The following is a 16,156-nucleotide window of genomic DNA, read 5'->3' as shown; positions in this document are numbered from 1 at the left end:
GCTATACGCCCAGTCCTATTTGTAATTTTTATTTTGAAACAGATCTCACTAAATTACTGAAAGCCACTAAGTTGCTGAGGCTGTCCTCAAACCTGTGATCCTCCAGTCCCAGCCTCCCAAGTGCTGGAATTACAGGCATGGACCACCATGTCAGCTAGGAGGCAGCTTTTGAAGTGTACTTGAGAAGACGCGCTTGAGTTTAAAGAATAAAGCAAGAGGTGGATCTCTGATGAGTGAGTCTGGCCTCCAGTTTCTATCTTCCATTATAATTGTTCCGTTGGCTAAGAGGACAGAAGATCCGATATGAGCCCCAGGGAGACATTTGAGTTCTGGGGCATTTGATGTGAATTCCATGATCCAGATCCTCTTGGGCTGCAGCCATACCCGAGCTCTCTGCCTTTTATACTCAGCTCCTTCGCAAGGGATTTGCAGAACCAACAGAGCAGCTCTATTAAACCAGCCCCAATTATCAACTTCACAGGCGGGAAGGTGATTAAAATTTAATGACACAGCCCGGCTTGATGCCATCGGATGGAACCACCATCATCTCTCTGTCAAGGAGAATAAAGAAGTGAGAACATGCAAAAACAGAAGAAGAAGAAGAAGAAGAAGAAGAAGAAGAAGAAGAATATTTTAAGGTAAATGTCTTCATTTGACAAGGTAAGAGAATACATCAGCCATGTGCAGAAAAAGATCAAAGTGATTTTGTCTGATAATTACTGTCTTAGAGGCTGCATGTCAAATGGTTACTATATATAGATTTAATAGGGAAAGAAACTCTCAGCCTGAGCCTCAACTTCCAGCATCCTTAGTCATAACATTCTTATCAATAATCTACACATCAAAATGCCTACACTTTATAGACTTTTCTTAGCCAAATGGGCCATAGGTTGTGCTTTAGTTTGAACAGGAGGCATGACGGTAACGTAACAATTTGCCTGTGTGCTTCAAACCAACTGTCTGTGGACTGCAATGGACAAGTCACCCAAGCTGGGCAGGTCTCTCCAGCAGCATCACTAAGGACGCTGAAAACCCGCAAGGTGGGCGGCATCCTCCATCCAATCACCCCTTTGGATACACCACTCACAATTCATGCACTTGCCAAGAGGGCTCCACATCACCCCAGAAAAGCAGAGTGGACTCCAAGAAAATCACAAAGACAGCGTAATCAGACTCTGGAGAAGGGCAAGTGCTTGGGCAGGTGGCATAAGGAGCCAGGGAGGAGGGTGTGTACACAGAAACTTGGCATAATGAATCTGTCTTCCTTGTTGTTGCCGCTGTTTTATTAGTGGTACTAGGGGGTTGAACCCAGAGACATTCTATCTCTGAACTAGCCTTATTTTATTTTGTTATTTTGAAACAAGTTCTCCCTAAGTTACTAAGGCCCTTGATAAGCTGCTGAGGCTGACCTCAAAGCTGTAATCCTCCTGCCTCAGTCTCCCATGTACTGGAATTATGGGTGTGTACCACCACACCCAGCTCATGGATGAATATTTCTCAATGTAATTAGGATAGATGACAAACAGGATCCCTCTTGCCCTTATAGATCAATTGTCTATAAGCAAATTCTTTTTTCTTTTTTTTTTTTTTGCGTTACTGGGGATGGAACTCAAGGGCATTCTACCTCCAAGCTACATCCCCAGCCCTATTTGTTATCCTTTATTTTGAAACGAGATTTCACTAAGTTGCAGAGGTTCTCACCAAGTTGCAGAGGGCCTCATTAAGTGGCTAAAGCTGGCTAAGAATCTGTGATCCTCCTGCTTCAGCCTCCCAAGTACTGGGATTACAAGCATGTGCCACCATTCCTGGTTTCTATAAGCAATTTACAATGAAGCAAATCACACAGGCCACCAGATGGATCTTTGGAAGTCTTGATTATGTTACACCTAATCTTTGTAACAAGTTATCACAAAATGAGACTTCAGAGCATCATCTACCTGCTGGGAGTTGGCACCAGCCAGTCTGGGGCACCTGGAATGTGCATCCTCACTTGTCCCAGATCACCAGGGCACAATTCCAGTCAATAGGTAAACCTCTGTTTTTCCATTCCCATCCTAAATCTCTCTCCTTGTATCCTGTACCATCTGGCTCCTGGTGACACAGCCTATGCTCACTAACCAGAGGAGCAGTGGTGTCCTCAGAGAGCTCAGGAAGGGATCAGCACAGGCGTGGTTGATAAGTCACCAGGGTGGCCACTCGGACACACTCTGGAGAGCTGGTGGCCTCTTAGAAGCTGCTTTGGTCACAGAGTGCTGCCTTCCTAGAGTGGCCATCAATGGCTGGTTGAGGAGGACCTGTGAAGGTATCAATGTCCAGGGCACTCTTCCAGAGGCATCATGAAGGAAGAACGCATTTCAGATTCTATTCTCTGGAACCTAATAACCAACACTTGCCACCATGAAGAGTTCTAGGGGAATAAAGTTGTAGGATGAGAATTCGGAGTTGTATGGTTCCCTCCCTGCACAACCGGCAACAGGAAACTTCTCTGGTGCTACGTGGAGCAGATAGCACATGGAAAAGGATGGCAGCTCTATTTTTAAGCCTTTCTGCAGTGGTCAATTGGGATGTACAATCGTGGAAGGGAATGCAAGTTGGTGGCTGAGATATACAGGGGAGAAGGTGGATGCAAAGAGAATAGAATGGGCTGGTTATTGGTAGCTAGATACTACAGAGGAAGCATCAGCCAGAGTGTGTGAGTGTGTGTGTGTGTGTGTGTGTGTGTGTGTGTGTGTGTGTATGAGTGTGTGTGTGTGTGTGTGTGCGTGCGTTTAGGGGGAAGAGTATATAAGATATTATATAAGAGTATATAAGATATTAATTGCTAAGTAAAAGCTTGGTGTGAAGGTGTGAAGCCAGGCATGGTGGCACACATCTGTAATCCAAATACTCCAGAGGCAAAACAGGAGGATTACATGTTCAAAGCCAACCTCAGCAATTTTGCAAGGCTCTCATCAACTTAGTGAGACCCTGTTTCAAAATAAAAAGTAAAATAGGGCTGGTGGTATATCTCAGAGGTAGAATATTTCTGGGTTCAATCCCCAGTAACACACACACACACACACACACACACACACACACACACACACTGCATGTGAGAATGAAGGGACTTCCTTGATAGTTTACAAAAAGGCTTCATTCCCTACATCCAGGGCAGAGAAATCCAAGAACCAGAACCAGGACTTAAATGTCAAAGTAGATGAGCACCAAAGAAAGTCATGCTCCCACCCAAACCGGGCCACACACTCTGTGCCAAGATCAGGCCCTGGTTGAGAAAGAATGGGAATATACCATGTTAGATGAATCATCTGGGTTGACCCACTACTAAAATCTCAAATCCTTAGACCAGAGTTCCCAGAACCCTCTGGAAGCTACAAGTGGCCCAACCCTCCCTATGTGAAACCAACCTCCTCCCTCCCTTGATGGAAGATGAATCTCTAGAAGGTAATATGTACATCAGGAAAGGGATGTTACCTCAAAGTTGCTGCATGATCCAGCCAGCTTGGATCAGAAGAAGCACACAAGTGCTTGTATTCTCAGGGTGCTTAGTGAAGAGAGCCAAGACATAAGGTTGGATATGAGAGATTATCAATTTGAGAGCATTCTTCCGGGAGATAGTATCTAACCCCTTGTCAAAGGCCCTCTAGTGTGAACTTTCTGCTAGCAAGGCTCCAAGAGGCATGTAAAAAGCCACTACCAGCCAGGGCTGGTAGCACACACCTGTAATCCCAGTACTTGGGAGGCGGGGACAGGAGAATCACAGGTTTGAGGCCAGCTTCAGTAACATAGCAGGACTCTAGGCAACAAGAGTCTGGCAAGACTCTATTTCAAAATAAAACAAAACAAAGAAATGCCGGGATGCGGCTTAGAGGTAGCATGCCCCTGGCTTTAAGCTCTAGTAACAAACAAAATAACAATGAAAAAATTTACTAGCCATGCTAAGAGAGGTGGAGATGCCAGAATTAGATAGCAGACAGTGGCAATGGATGAGAAAGCTCAGTGAAGCCAGGTGTAGTGGTGCATACCTGTAATCCTGTGGGGAGCTGTCTTAGAACTGCACACTGAGATTAACATCTTGGACTGGCTCAGCTGTGTACCCAGTACTGGCTGGGTGGGATTTGTCCACAAGCGGACAGACTTCCAAGGGATCTGATGGAATCGATAAGAGTACAGACTTTGATGTCTTCTCCATTTACCAGTAATGTTTAACCCTTCTGTCCTCTAGGCTATGCCATAACTGCTTTGCTGTCTTTCCTTATCTTGACCCATCGCAATTTTCTGGCTCCTGTGTTTAATAATTTTTATGATGCCTTGTTTAAACCTTCTATAAAAGAAAAGTGCAGGCTACAGGAGGGTATAAGATTCACACTACCTGGTACATGCTTGTAATCCCGATATTTGGGAGGATGAGGCAGGAAGATCACAGCTTTGAGACCAGCCTACTTAGTGAGGCCCTCCACAACTTAGTGAGACCCTGTTTCAAAATAAAGAATAAGACTTAGGGCTGGGGGATGTAGCTTGGAGGTAGAATGTCCCTGAGTTCAATCCTCAGTGCTGCAAAAAATTGAATATAATAATTTTCTGTAAATTATCATTTCTGACCTGAACATTTTCATGTGAAAGACTTCTAATCAGTGACAACTTTCAGCAACAGCTTTCCATTACAGGAACACAGAACAAGAAGCATCCAGTACACAATCCCACAACGTGGGTGACGGAGACAGGAGGATCACGGGGTAAGGCCAGCCTCAGCAACTTAGTGAGACTCTGTTTCAAAATAAAAAGTAAGATGATCTGGGGGTATAGCTCAGAGGTAGAATATACTGGGTTCAGACTCCAGAACCACAAAAAGAAAAAAAAAAGGCTCAGAGAAGGGGCACACTAACATGGACATATAGCATAAGACATAAAAACCCACCAGATTATTATGATTTCTGGGAAGGCCTGGAGGATAAACCATTTGCTAAGGCCACAAGGAATAAACCAGTGATTAGGTCACCAGTGTGTGGTGTCTGTGAGCCAGAACTGACAGGAGAGAGGCCATGAAAATGTCCCACTAGCTGGCTGCCATGTGGAAGGCAGCATCTCCCAGCAGTGGAGGCCCTGAGTGCTGGTTAACTGGCAAGATCCAGGTGAGAGCAATTATCATAATGAGCAGTGAGGTCAGAGGCTGGGGGACCTGGGCCTCAGAGGTATTGGGATGCTTTAACAGAAAGCAGTATATCCTAGGGCAATAAGGACACCACCCAGTTTGTACCAGCAAAATAAATCAAGCCTGAGGATTGACAAAAGAAACAGTTCAAATAATACTATGCAATATGTCAAGGCGTCACTACCAATTTCACTAATGTGGGGAGGGAAGCGGAGGGAGCAGGGTTGGATGTAGAGGAAAATACACCAAGGGCTGTGTGCTCATGTTTATTTTCTTGTTTTTGTTCTTGATCCTGGGGAGAAAAAAAATTCTACCTCTGAGCTACACTCCTCAGACCTTTCTATATTATTTATTTTGAAACAGGGTCTCGCTAAATTGCTGAGGGTCTAAGTTGCTGAGGCTGTCTTCAAACATGTGGTCAACCTGTCTCAACCTCCAAGGGCTGGGATTACAGGTGTGCACCGCCATTTCCAGGGCACGTGTATTTCTATCACATTGAACTTCACTGTGATGTACAGTTGTCCTGCGCTAATATAATAATTTAATAATAAAGTATATATTATCTGGAGTTTGACAGGATATATCTAGCAAAACATCAGAGTCACTTGCAGTTTCTAAGCATGAGTAAGTCTTGAACATAGAATCCACTGGCTGAAGAAGAATGTATACCTGAGATGGGCATGATGGCACATACTGCAATTCTAGTACTTGGGAGACTGAGACAGGAGGATCACAGGTTTGTAGCCAGCCTCAGAAACTCAGTGAGGCCCTCTGCAACTTAGTGAGACTCTGTTTTAAACTAAGAAATAAAATAGGGTTAGGGGTGTGGCTCACAGAATGACCCTGAGTTCAATCCCCCATACCACAAAAAATAATAAGTAAATAAATAAATGAAAGTAAAAATAAACATAGTGAAATAAGGTGAGCGTTGTGGCACAAGCCTATAATCCCAGGACTTAGGAGAATGAGACAGGTGGATCACAAGTTTGCAGCCAGCCTCAGAAACTTATTGAGGTCTTCTGCATCTTAGTGAGATCTTGTTTCCTAAAAAAAATATGGCTGGAGGTGTGACTCAGCGGTAGAATGCTCTGAGTTCCATCTTCAGTGCCTTCCCTAACACTCAGTGTATATCTGTAGGACATGAGTCTCCACCACTAACTTACATCACAGCCCAGTGTACACAGAAATGACTGTACTAATCCTTTCCTAAAGGAACCCATGAACATATACTCAGAAAATGATACCCTGGAGAAGGATTCCTTTTTAGGACTGTTGGACACAGGATCTAAGTTAACCTTGGAATCCCGAAGCATTCCCATAGGCGGTGCCTTAGTATGAAGGTACATGAGATCCAAGAGGTGAATGGAAATGGGGATGGTTCTGTTCACAGTGGTTTCTCAGCATCCAGACCCACTCAGGGATCATTACCCAAATGTCTAAATAAATAATTAGAATAAACATGCTTAGTGATGGCACAACACCCGTAGTAAAGCCTTGAACAATGAGGTAAACACTGGCATCACTGGAAACATCAAATAAAAGCTTTAGAAACTGCCCCCATAATGGCAGCTTTATCACATCCCTGTTTATGGAGTACTCTTGAAAAACATCCGTGAGAGAAAGCTCTCCCGACAGGCAGGACTGTGGGTAGAGCATGTGCTCATCCACTTTGTGAAAACAAGTGGCTGCAAATTAAAACATATATGGAATTATAAGTAATAGAAAATAGCTAAGCGGGAGTCTGGAAGAAGAAAACCATCAATGACAAGGGCACAAGCGATGGACATATGGCAGTGGGTATGAAGTGTGGTCTTCCTTTGCATGTCACCACACACACCCCAGAACACTAAATGATCGTGTACATAAGTAAATAAATAACTCATCGGCTGCTCTCAGGGGATCTCTGTCATCAGTGACCTCCATGGTGGCAAGATGGACTTGGGGGAGAAGTCGCTTCACAGTAGAGAGGGAGGCTATGTCTAGGTCAACAGCATGGGCCCAACTTACCAACTAACGCCGATTAAGCCCCGGCCACTGCCAAATATCCAATCTGCCAGCAACTGAGACCAATACTGTGTCTTCAATATGGTACCAGCCGGCAAGGAAACCAACCAGCCAAATAATTTGTAGTGACAAGTTGACAACATTGGACTCCTACCCTGGAAGAGTAAGAATTCATTCGTAGGAGATTAGACAAGTATTTCATGTCTGCCTGCCCACAGAGCATATGGAGTGTTTGATTTACTGGCACGGGAGCACACACAGCATTGTATCAGACCACGCTCAACCACGAAGGAGGCCGCCAGCCCGGAACGGCCGCCGAATGCTTGGCTGAAGCAGTATTTAGAGTGCACCATTTTACAGGGACAGGACACCATCCTCCAGGATGCAATGCACATGATGAGCGCAAGACTTGTATGTGATGCTTTGCACTCAAAAGGAGGAATGCCTGCGTCCAAGCACCGCGGGAAGGAAGCTGGAGCAGCCCCATTTTCCATTATCCCCGTGACCCACTAATTGATCTGCTCTTCTCCCCGTAACTCTGACCTCTATGAGTTTAGAGAAAAGATCCTTGTTCCTAAACTAGAATCTCCCTGAAAGACCCCAGGTCCTAAACAAGGGAAGATCCTTGTTCCTAAACACTTCTGCCACAAGATACACAAAGAATCCCACTGAATTACAAGCTACAGCTGCCTGCACAATTCAGCTTTCTCATGTCAAGAGAACAGACAAGGAAAAGAGACACCATTTTTAACAGGAGTACTGTCTCATGATCACCAAGAGGAGCTCAGGATTCTGCTGCACAACAGAAGTAGAGAGAAATAATATGCTATTCAGGCAGTCTGCAAGGGTGCCTTTTGGAACTCTGTTGCCTACATTTTATTGTACTTGGATAAATGTAACCACCCAGACCTTAAAAGGGCATGGTGGCTCAGCAGGGTAGTGCATGCCTGCAGTCCCAATAGTTGGGAGGCCTAGACAGGATGATTGCAGGTTTGAGGACAGCCTAGCAACTTAGTGAGGCCCTCAGCAACTTAGCAAAACCCTGTTTCAAATTTGAATAAGTAGAATTGTTAAAGGACTGAGAGTATAACTCACAAATAGAATTCCCCTGTGTTCAGTCCCCAGTACCAAAACAACAACAAAAAGAAAGGGCTCAAACTCCTTGGTAATAAAGTGCCTGGACCTTCCCGCCAGGTAAGTAGGAATTAGCTGAGTAGGTACTAGCTGAATTTAAGTGGAACTTAGACAGGGTCCTAGGAAAGGGATATGAATGGCAATTTAACCCTGAAACCAGCTACCACATCAAGGCTCTCCTCTGTCCTGCTAGCTTTTATTTTCCAAGTTTTCCCCAGGAAGAAGTCCACGGGAATCCAGCATCACCTGATCCCAGAACAAATATGAAAAACTGGATTCAAGCAACATGAGGAGCCGGCGGCCCACATCTCCGGCGGGTGAGGCGCTTGCCTGAGCTTAGTGCACTGAAGACAGCCGTTAGCTGTCGGACTGCTCAGGGGTTGCTCAGTAGCAGAGCATTGTCTCCCCGAGATGGTCTCCCTTCCCAGGGTGGCCCATGCAAGGTGAGGCAGGTATAAAGCCTGGCTGCCTCAGCCACCCAGGACAGTTCCATGGGGCCATTCCAGCTGGAGAGCTCTTCACAGGACTTTGTCACATGCCAGCTTCTCCCTTTGCCTGGCCCTGCTCCCCTCCCTCCCTTCCATGGCTGTAGACCCTCATGACAGTCCCTCGTAAATACCCAGCACACTGGATTCTCAGAGTTGGCTTCCCACAAGCCAGCCAGCAGCAGTAATCTAACCTCAATTTCTGCTACCATAAAATGTGCATCTGACAGGGGAAATGGTCAGGGGGCATGATTCATGTGTAAGTACTTTATAAACCTTAAAGACATACAGTTTCAATGCTGTGATTATTCTCATTAGTACCTAAATAATCATGTCCCCAGTTTTCCCATTCCTTGTATTTTTTCTAGTATGATCCAATTTTTTGATACTTCTAAAACCTAAAATTTATTGTGTAGTTCAAGCTCCAGGGTGTATTTGCTGCACTGAAGAGGCAAAAAGTATTCTGATTATAAACATAAATTGTATTTTCCTTTCAAAGAGATAAGGCTGTCTGGCACCAGCACTGTGTGTGTGTGTGTGTGTGTGTGTGTGTGTGTGTGTGTGTGTGTGTGTTACTGGGAACTAAATACAAAGGTGTTCTGCCTCTGAGCTACAGCCCCAACCCTTTTTATTTTTAATTGTGAAACAGAATCTCCCTGAGTTGTTGAGGGTCTCCCTGAGTTACTAGTCTAGCCTTGAACCTGAAATCCTCCTGTCTCAGCTTCCCAAATACTGGAATTACTTTTAAATTGTCCTGTATTGTGTTGGCCATATCTTGCTATAGAAACAGGAAGAAAAAAATTCTTTATCTACCATCACATATTTCAAAAATAAACAACACAACACTAACCAAAACAAAATCATTGGCCCTAATCAAGTTGTCTTCTTCTTGCCATCAACCCTGATTCACTGAAGTAGAAATAGCCCCTATCTGTTCTCTCCCTGGGAGTTGACAAGTAATCCCGTTTCACTCTATTAAGTAACTGATGGGCAGGAAATGGGTGTCGAGTAGACTAACATCTCGAGACTAGCGACTTGTAGTTGGAAAATGTAACCTGATTTTCAAATGGTCAGTTGCCTAAATCTGTTGCAGTTTCTCTGGATAAATGATGAGACTAGAGCCAGCCAACTGATCTAACCACCCTCCAAATGCCCAGTGGCCTCACCACCTATGAAGATGGCAGCGCCCTCTCCTTTGGATTCAGTGTTCATCTGCTTAATTCCAGACCTGGAGATCACAGATAATTTAAGTCGCTCACAACTGAATGAATAGAAACTCAAACATGATTTACCCATCTGCTGGGCCACTTGATATTAAAGCCCCCCAGAAGCTAGGTGTAGTAACATGCTCCTGTAATCCCAGTATTTTGGGAGGCTGAGACAGAAGAATCACAGGTTCAAAGTCAGCACACCATAAGTTAACGAGACCCTTAGCAACTCAGCAAGACCTTGTTTCAAAATAAAAAATAAGCCGTATGTGGTGGCGCACACCTGTAAACCCAGTACTTAGGAGGCTAAAAGAGGAGGATTTCAGCCTTGTGTCAAGCATGCAATAACGTAGCAAGACCCTCAGCAGCTAAGCAAGACCCTGTTTCAAAATAAAAAATAAAATAGGGTTGGGGGTGTGTAGTTTAGAGGTGGATAAATGGGTTCAATCCTAGTACCAATCAGATAACTGCCCCTGGCCTTGGGAATGAAAACCAATTAAATGTGTAGGAATAGTGCCCAGACCTTAAAAGAACGGCATCTTCAAGTTCTAGGTCTTGAACCACTAACTCATAGAGCCTCCACGGGCCTCCACATGAAAAAGCCAACTGTGCCCGCCTCCTCCAGGTGCTCCGCTCTCAGTTTACTAAAACATCGGGGATGAGGGTCCACACACCATGAAGCAGAGATGAATCATTGCTCCATGAATTCAACACCCTGAATTTCTGATCCTTAGAATCATAGCAATCATAAGAAAGGTATTGGAGCAGTTTGTCATGCAGCAATAGATGAGTGAGACAGCCGAGAAGACCCTGGACATAGCAGGACAGCAGGATATTTTCACTGGAAGCAGAGAGCTGAAAGCCATTACCATATGCTCCCACCAGAACACACACAGTCCATTGATCCATGACGCCAAGACGACCAAGAAATCAGAAAGACCGACATGATATAAAGGAGGCCGGCGACGGAAGCGTGGTGTCACACTGGGGTCAAGTCCCAGCTCAGCTCATGGTCTGGGAGCAATGATTCCAATCAAAGCAGCAGGGAGGCCCAGACCTGCTCAGTGCACACAGTGGCTCCTGGAGCCCTGAGCTCAGCACTGCTCGCAGGGCCCCTTGAAGGTTGAACACAGGAGCAGGCTCATCATTCCGGGGCCTGGAGCAGGGCCAGGTGCTGAGGCCTGAATGAACACTTGCACATCTGGATATACAAAACACAGACACCACCAGGACCTGCAAGTGCTGCTGGGAACAGCAGTTAGAATGAGGCAATCACAAACCAGGCGAACATGACTAATGCTTTAAAGGCACGTGAAGAGCTGGTGCAATGATGCACATGTGCATTTCCAGGATTTGGGAGGCTGGGGTGGGAGAATCGCAGGTTTAAAGCCAACCTCCGCGCTTTGAAAATAAAAAACAAAATAGAGCTGGAGACGTAGCTCCGAGGTAGAATGTCCCTGGGTTCAATCCCCAGCACCAACACCAAACCAAACCCAGGCACTGGAAGCCTTGGCTCTCACGCACAGGCTAGTTAGGTGCCATTAGAAAGATTCGGCTGAAGCCGATATACCAGCCCATGTACCCTACTACACAGAATGTATCCTTGCTTAGGGCAGAGGGTCAGAAAAAGAAGAAAGAGGCAGAACTGCCAACACTAAAGCCAGGTCTAAACACACGAGTCAAAACCAAAGAGCAGCTTTTCCCACCTCGTCAGCCACCTCTGCGTGAGCAGCTATGAACACAAAGCATCTCTCAAATGCCACCCATGTCCCATGTTCTTCCAGGGCCTCTGGGAGTATGTGATCGGATGTCAGAAAAACAAAGTACTAGCAGCCAATCACTAGTCATCTCTGCTAGCTACACACACACTGGGATTCAATTAGTGAACGTCACCAGAGTCAACAGATGAGTGCTTTATTCCAGCAACTGAGTATCTTTTAAAGTACTTCCCATTTGACTGATGCTGTGCACAGAGTTTAAGCAATGAATGGGGGAATCGGAAGAGGTTTTAAATGGTGACTGCATACATCCTAAAGAAAACTAAGAGTCATGGGAAGATGGAAGGAACGGGGTGATTTTGACTGGAGGGTCTAGAAAAGCTTCATAAAAGAGCCCGCCCTATGAACTGAGATCTAAGGAGAGAAAGGAGGATTTCATGAAATAGAAGTCAAGTCCAAAAAGAAGAAGGTCCATTCCAGCCAGACAGAGGGAACAGAGCAAAAGAACAGGAATCTACAGCAGTGTGGGGGTGCTGCAAGAAGTGACCAGACCATGCAAGAAATGGAAGAAGGGGGGGAAATGGGAGCAAAGTTGGAACCCTGTGGAAAGCCTTGAATGCCGTGCTAAGCTTGGCGGAGTTCATTGTTTTATAAGGAGTTCTAGGTTGTGAGATCCTGGGAAGTGCAAAAGGAGCAACACAAGACAATGGGAAAAATATATGCAAAGAGGCAAAAAGTATTTCCTCACAAAATTGTCAGTGACGAGCACAAAGGAGAACTTATACCCTGAGGACTTTCAGCAAACTCCTCCATGTGCCTCCAGGAAGATGGGGTCAGGCCTCGGGCAGCTACGCCCCAGCTCCTCAGATATGCTGCTCTCTAATGTGCACATAACATCTGTGCAAAGGAGCAGATGAATGGTTTTTCCTTGTCTGCACAAGATGAGAATTATTTCTCTTTTTGTTATGCAACAACAGAGCTCACTCTTAAACGCATTCGCATGCTCTTGTTGTTTTTTTCCTTTAAGATTTCAAGTAATTTATGAAACCAGGGTCCAGGCTGTGTCTAGCCACGGATTCCCTGACACCTAGCAGAGTGCCTTGCAAGCAGCAGCTAACCCAGCATTTATTGAGAATATAAACAACATGGAAGATAAAATAGCCTAACTATGTCACATCAACATATTAATCTGAGCCAAAAATAAAACTTTAAATTTGGCATCATTCGGGTTTTTATTCATTACTATTCCTATTATTGTTATTATGTTTAACAAAAAGACATTTCCCACTGTCTACCCTATAAACGTGTGTGTGTGTGTGTGCATCTGTATGCGTGTGCTTCTGTATGTACACATATGTATTTTCCATTTCTTTTTCATCCACAAATGCACTTTTTTTTTTTTTTACTATTTCACGTCCTCCTCCTCTGAAACCTGAACTGGGGTCTACTCAAATGAGTCCTCTGATTTTTATTTCCTAGGGTAATTAGATTCCTTAGACAATTTTCTCACCTCCTTCCCACACCCTTCCTGTTCTCGTGTGAATACAAATGGCCTCTAACACCCTTCTCTGAGTAAAGGGCCAACTCTCAGACTGTTCTGCCCTTTTATCTTGTTTCCATGGATTCTTTTCAATAGTGCCAAAATGTGTTGAAACCTTTTTGAAGGGCCATTTCACTAACAAGATATTCCACTTTTCTTAGTCCCGGATCTAAATTCTCTCAGCTTGTGATGGTCTTGCAAGCTTCCTATTTTAATGCGCTCCCCCCATCCCTTCACAAACTTCCCAAAGTTCACACAGTTCCAAGAGAGGAACTGAGGAACTGTCCTACTTGTTGCAGGGTGAAATGTGCGTGGTGTGTGTGGGGAGAAGTAACCCCACCACCACCACCACACAAACAGACAAACAGAAAAGCCGTGGATTCTTGTCCTAAGCTACGAATAAGTATTCATCGCTTGGACAGCTGCTGAAGATTTAAAGAAGTTTATTAGAAAGATAGAAATACAGAAAATAGAAATACAGCCCCATGCCAAGATGGCATGAGGGGATGACTCGAATGAGTACACCAAAGGTTTTACACGTGGACTTGGCCTTTTATATCCATGACCTTCATCTTGTTTGCGTGACTCTGAGGTAGTGAACGTCCCTGTAAGGTACCTCCCCTAGCAAGGTGTGGTGAGGTGTCTCCTTTCATGAAGAGCAAGGTCAAACCCTGCCCCCTCCTCCCTAGCTCATCATGTAGATCTGTCTTTAGAAAGAGGAAGCCCTAGCTCTCCTCTATTGACTTGTTAATTACTTTGAGCTAGGTTGATTTACATTGGAATAGCTGCCTGTTTTCAGGCAGAAACCAAGTCCTTTCTTTATCCATGTCTGCCTCCATTTTAACACAACTATTTTGAAATATACCAATTATTTTCATAATTTTTATAATTTTCATAATAATCAAAGCTTTCCCAAATCTTCCTAGGCCATTCCCAATACTGGCACACTACTCATCTCTTCTTTCTTCCAGTCATTGTCCTCGTATCACTATTAGCACAAATTACTGACTGGACAAAAACAAATCACTCGTTATAATTTTTTTCCTGTGGAAGAAGATGCTAAATACGTAGTAAATCATTGGACATTTTACAGAACTTAAAATAGTATCTTAAGCCCTTTTGCACATATATTTCCTAAAATATTCTTATCTATATACTAAATTTCTTTTAAAATAGATACTTGAATTGTTTCACTGTACATTTAATTAGTTGGAAGAATTGCTCTCATGTATTATAAATGCTGGCATTATAAAATTTATATATATATATATATGTATATATATATATATATATATATATATATCCCTACCCAATGACATCTAAACACAGTAAAAGCTGAAGCCCATTGTTCCAATGAGCAGGTTCACCCTGTGATCTAAACACCTGACATGTAGCACTTAGAGGAGGAAACATTTATTTTTTCGCAGGTCTGGAGGTTTCAGTCCATATACATAGTCCATTTCATCACACCCTGAGAACCAATGCCATAGGTTCTCAAGGGATGACGTCAGTAAACAGAGAAAGCAACGAGACATGTATGTAGTCCTAAGGCCACACTCACAGAAACCCACCTCCTCTGAGCATGCCTGCTTCCAGAGCATGAGGCCCAAGGAATGTTTTACTTTTAAACCGTAACACCTATGATCTTCTATTTATACAAACATGAACTAGCTCATTTAATGTCATTTTTTCTCCTCTATAGCCATTCCATATCCCTCCACAGCATTGTGTCTTGATGTAACTAATACTTTTTATGCTGAAAATTTTGGCTGTCTCATTTTCCACATCAAAATATATACATATACTTTATTTTTCCCCTTTGGCCACAAGTTTCTTTAAGTGTTAAAAATTACCTTAGATTAACATTACAGTTAGCATTAACAAAAAGTAATATAAAATATACATTGCTCAACAAGATGGCTACAACCATGTCTTTGTCCATTTGGGCTGCTATAACAAAATCACATGGACTGAAAACAACACAAATTTATTTCTTTCAGTTCTGGAGGGTGAAAAGTCCAAAATAAAGGTGCTGACAGATTCGCTGCCTGTTGAGGTTCTATATTTTCGCAGGTGGCATCTTTCCACTGTGCCCTCCTCTGGTGGAAGGGGCATGGCAGCTCCCAGGCTGCTTTCATAAGGGCACTCATCCCATTCGTGTGGGTCATCACCTCCTTCTCCACCTCCTACTGCCCTGGAAGTTACACTTCAGCACATGAACTTTGCAAGATATGACACTCAAGCCACAGCAGACTGTTTTGAACACTTTGAGGGGTTTGGGACAGGTATTATTTCCTGTACCTCACATCACTATTGCTCATTGCTAGAAAGAGAAAGATGAAGCATCATTGTCTAGTTCTCGTCTTTATGAGTTGTTCGTGTGAACTACAGAAAAGTGGAGAGAGAGATTATGTCATAGCAATGACTGAACCCTTCCTATGCCTTCCATGTTAGATATCCCAAAAGGTATATAATGATAAATGCACGAATATATATATTTGTTATAGTGACAGCTGACAACTTAATAGGGCCTCACTCCATTTTGTTGAAAGCAAATAATTCGAATTCACTACAATAATGTTTCTCAATGGAACCTATATTTCAAAAGAGATCTGGTGTGTGCTGGTTTGGTGTCTTCTCAGTTTTTACACTTGAGATATGATACCAATTTGGGGAAAGGTATGCCTTCCATTTGCAAAGTGAAAGAAAAGCAATTGTAGAAGTAAAAAGAACTAGGTATGTGTTCAAGCAACTTTAGGAAGATGGAGATTGAGGCATTGAAACATATTCTTTTTACAACTGCTAAGCCCATGTGTCCCTTGTGAGGTCTTTGTATACCCTCAGCATGTGCCAGATGGCTTAGTATAAATTAGCCAGGGGACCTGAAGGAGAAAAAAATTAGCCTCATGACACCATCT

The sequence above is a fragment of the Muscardinus avellanarius genome, assembly GCF_963383645.1.
Source record: "Muscardinus avellanarius genome assembly, chromosome: 11".
Taxonomy (NCBI): Eukaryota; Metazoa; Chordata; class Mammalia; order Rodentia; family Gliridae; genus Muscardinus; species Muscardinus avellanarius.
The sequence above is the reverse complement of the archived record's forward strand: the minus strand, read 5'-3'. Positions refer to the sequence as shown.